The sequence below is a fragment of the Bison bison genome, unplaced genomic scaffold (assembly GCF_000754665.1).
Source record: "Bison bison bison isolate TAMUID 2011002044 unplaced genomic scaffold, Bison_UMD1.0 scf7180017862279, whole genome shotgun sequence".
Lineage (NCBI taxonomy): Eukaryota > Metazoa > Chordata > Mammalia > Artiodactyla > Bovidae > Bison > Bison bison.
The window spans coordinates 394,120-398,328 of record NW_011492851.1 but is presented as its reverse complement, the minus strand read 5'-3'; positions in this window follow the sequence as shown (position 1 = coordinate 398,328).

The following is a 4,209-nucleotide window of genomic DNA, read 5'->3' as shown; positions in this document are numbered from 1 at the left end:
CCGGGCGGGACGTTGGAGGTCGTGTCCCAGTGGGCCCCTGCTGCAGCCCCGAAGCCGGGAACCAGCTCTCTTCGCCTCTCCATCCTGGCCTCCAGGGGCCTGGACCAAGCCCAGGCGTCTCTCTGCCCCCTCCCTCTGCCGGGGGACCTTCACCGTCCTCCCAGCCCCACTGCGGCCTGGTCGGCCCCTCACCCCTGCCTGGACCGCCTTCCTGGGCCCCCACCTGCGGCCCTAGCAGCAGCCAGGAGGCTCCTGTGGACCCCAGGCAACCTCACCTGTGCCCAGCTCCACACCTCCCCTGGCTCACCTGACTCAGGGGAAAAGCTGAAGCCCCCACAGCCCCCAAAGGGCTCATCTCCCTCCCACCCTGCCCCAAATCCTCCCACTTCAGCCTGGTTATTCCTGGAGCGGCCAGGCCCCAGGACCTTTGCACTGCCCTTTGCCCTGCCCTTTGCCCTGCTGGGTCACTCCACCTGATGCCTGTTTGCCTCTTGGTCCATTCTCTCTCCTCGGCCTTCTGGACACACGGCAGTCCTGTGTGGTGGCCACTCACTCATTCCTTTCCTGCTCCTTGTGGAGGGTAAGGCACCAGAGTGGACACTCTCTCGTCCGCCACTACGACCCCCACTGTACCACTGACTCGGGCACACGGAGGCGTCCAGCAGTCGGCTGCTGAATGTACCTTACGGCACGGGTCCTCCAAGGCGGCCCCTTTCCAGGTGGACGCGCTGAGGCGCAGGGAGAGCGGGCGACCTGCACAGGCTCACACAGCAGCAAGTCTGGGAGGCAGGACCCGAGCCCAGGCCCCAGCTTCCCTGGCGGCTCAGATGGTAAAGAATCTGCCTGCAACGCGAGAGACTCAAGTTCGATCCCTGGATCAGGAAGACTCCCCTGGACAGAGGAGCCTGGGGCTACAGTCCAAACATTTCGCTGTTCACTTCCAAGGGGGCGCTTGAACTAGAGGACCACCGGCTGTTTTTGGCCCTCAGAACAGTTTCAGGGAAAGTACAACTGGTTGTGGCTATTTTTAAAAAATCGAGGTTTTGTGTCAAAACCCAGATCGCCAGTTTTTCTTGGCGAATTGGAACCTCTGGCCACACTGGGTGCTCAGACCACCAGGCTGCTCCCAGGCCGGCCGGCAGACCCCCGCCCTGCCCGGGGCCCCCCTCCTGGGCCCTCGCCCTTGCAGTCCCACTGCCTGGAATCCTCTCCCAAGAGCCATTCCTTGGCCGCCTCATTCTTGTTGCCAAGGCAGGTTTCGGTCCAAATGACCCCTCCTCAGAGAAGCCCGCCCTGATTATCTGCCATCGCGCTCCATCTCTTTGATGTATGCTGTCCCTTCCCAGTGGAATGGCATTCCTGGGAGGGCAGGGCCCGGGTCAGGCTCGCCACACCTGTCCAGGACAGCGCCTGCCCCGCGGGCACTGGGTGCATACCTGGTGACTGACCGAATGAGTGAGTGAGGGGCTGGCCCGCAGCGCCCCTGGTTCTGGGCACTTCTCGGAGCTTGGGGCTCACACCCGTGCCCCCCAACCCCAGCAGACCTCAGCAGGAGCTGCGTTGGGCAGCACAAGGGTCAGGCCTCAGAGTGTCTGCTCTGTGACCACCTCCGCAGGCTGGGGGAGCCTCTTCCACTTCAGCCCCAGCTCCCCGGCTCCCGAGTCTTCCAGGCCGGCACTGGGGGGTCAGTGCCAGGGTCCCCCGCCCGCCTCGCTCCTGGTCTGGCCACACTGCCTTCAGGAGTAGAGGGGCCGCAGGGGCTGGCCACTTATGCAGGCTTGCTCGAGACCCCCTGTGTGACCTTGAGCAGCTCACCTGGCTCTCCACTCCCCCATGTGAACTGGGACCCCCGCCCGCCCTGCCTGAGACCCCTGCTGGTTCCTGGGTCACGCAGGGCCGCCAGCACCCAGTGGGAACTTGGGATGAGGGTGCCCCCGGCCTGTATGCAGCCTCCCCAGGCTGGCGGGCTCCTGGAGCCCAGCCCATGGTGGTCACTTCTCCCTGTGGGCCGCAGGCTGACTGGGTACCTGTGTGCTCACTTGTGTGTGGTCCTGGGTGACTTGTGACTATGTGTGGGAGTGTGTGGGAGTGTGTGTGTGTGTGTGTGTGTGTGTGTGTGCATGAGTGTGAGATGGTGGGGGTGAGGTGCCTGGAGTGGCCAGGCCAATCCTCCCCAGCCAGGGGCAGGTGGGTAGGAGCGGGCTCTCCGGCCTTGCAGGCAGCCCTGGAGGCAGGAGTCTGCCGGGCCCTGCTGACCAGGGCTGGCCAGTCCGCCTCAGCCGGAAGGGACTGGTTGGTGTCGGGGAGGAGAGCTGGACCCCAGGGCAGCCGGTTCCCAGGCCGGGCCCTGCTGGTCACGCTCCAGGTCCCAGGCCCGGTGCCCAGGAGGGAGGCTGGACCCTGGTGTCGGGCACTGCAGCCCCGGGGCCCCCTCTGACCCTCCCACTGGGGAGGCGCCCACCCAGCTCGTCCTCCCCCTTGGCCATGCCTGGCTTCCCGCCCACAGCAGCACATTCTGATGGGGCCCGCTGAGGGCAGGGGCCTCTCACAGCACTGCCCGGTCCAGGCACCACTCAGCTTGCACGCAGCCCTCCACGTCTGCTGGCCGGAGGAGAAGCTTGCGCCTGAGGAGATGCCCCATTTTCAGATGGGCCCTGAGGGATGGGCCCTTCTCCTACCCACCTAACTCCACGCAGGAGCTGTTTCTGACCCCCAGCCCCTGAGCAAGTGGGATTTATGCAGCCCCCCCACCCAGGAATCCGGGCTTGGGTGGGGGGTGCGTCCGCTGCGCGCCCCTGGAGGCGCCCACCTGGCCGCTTCTGAAGCGTTGAGCCTGGACACAGAGAGACCGCGTGACACGGAGACCCACGCACACACAGGGAGCCGACTGGCCGGCAGCTGCGGCCTGGGACCCAGACCCGGAATGCCAACCAGGAACCCCCAGCCCCAGCCGGCCTGAGCGTCACCCCGATTGCCCGGCGGGTGACCAGCCAGCCGTCCCCCTTCGGGGCTGGCGCAGGGAGTGGCTGTGCGGCCTGGCCCACTCGTGGAAGGGTAGAAGCAGTGTGCTGTCTCCATGCGTGTGTCTGTGACCAGGCCCCTCCCTCCGCGTGAACGTGTGTGACGCACGGCCACACCGCATGGCACTCCCGGCCGTGCCCCCGGCACTGGGCGCTGAGTCGGGGGCCCGGGCTGCCCACCTCGGGAGCTTTTGTCCGTTTCTGAAGTGACAAGGGACGGACAAAAGGGCTTTTAATTAAATCAAAGGAGGAAGCGGGCCGCCCGGACCGCTATTACGTTACCAAACGCGAAAATGAAAACTTATTTTTAGAGCTCTGGTATTAATTTGAGATTATTCAGATAGTTAATTAAAAGCGCAGCATGTGTTAAATATTATTTCAACAAAGATTATCATCGGGTCTCCATGGAATGTGATCTGCGGGCTTGGGGAGCGCTATGCAAATGCTGTGTGGCCGGGAGGAAGGGCCCGCGGGGCTGGGTGAAGGCCACTCGCTCCCGCTCCCCGCAGGGGGTGGCGTCCCAGACCCACCTGCGCTGGCGGCCAGGCGCCCCTGTCCGGGCCTGGGGTGACCGGGGGACCGCGACCCTCTCGGGCCTGCCGGGCAACAACAGGACCCCCACAGCCGTCCAGGTGGGGCTCGGGCCTTCAGGGGACCTGGGCGCACAGCTGTGGGTGTGTGGGGTGTGCATGAGGGTGCTGGCCAGGCCTGTGGGTGTGTCTGGGCCCTGGTCCGTCCATCTCTTGCACACGTGCCCCATGCACAGGACATGCGTGTTTGCACCAGGCAGGGGGCGGCCCCGAGCACGCCTGTCCCCTCTCGGAGCCCCAGCTGTGACTGGGGGTCGTGGTGGGGGCGCGCCTCGCGGGGAGGATCACTGGGGTCCGGGGCGTGAGGCACACGCCCGTCTGCACACAGCATCGTCAGCCTGCGTGGAGCTTGAGCCCCAAACAGCCAAGTTTAAAGAAAGTGAGGCTGACATTCAGGTTTTGTTTAACCTCGTGTGTCCAAAAGAGTGAGTGCTGGTTCAACAGGTGACCCGTGTAAACACTGCTGGCCGAGGTGGCCTGTGTTCGCTTTCCACGCTAAGCCTGGAGGTTGGGGGGTGCGGGCCCTGCAGGCACCCCGGCCGGCCGGCCAAGCGTTCAGGTGTCCCCGCCAGCCGCCTCAGCGCCGGCCTCGGAGGCGT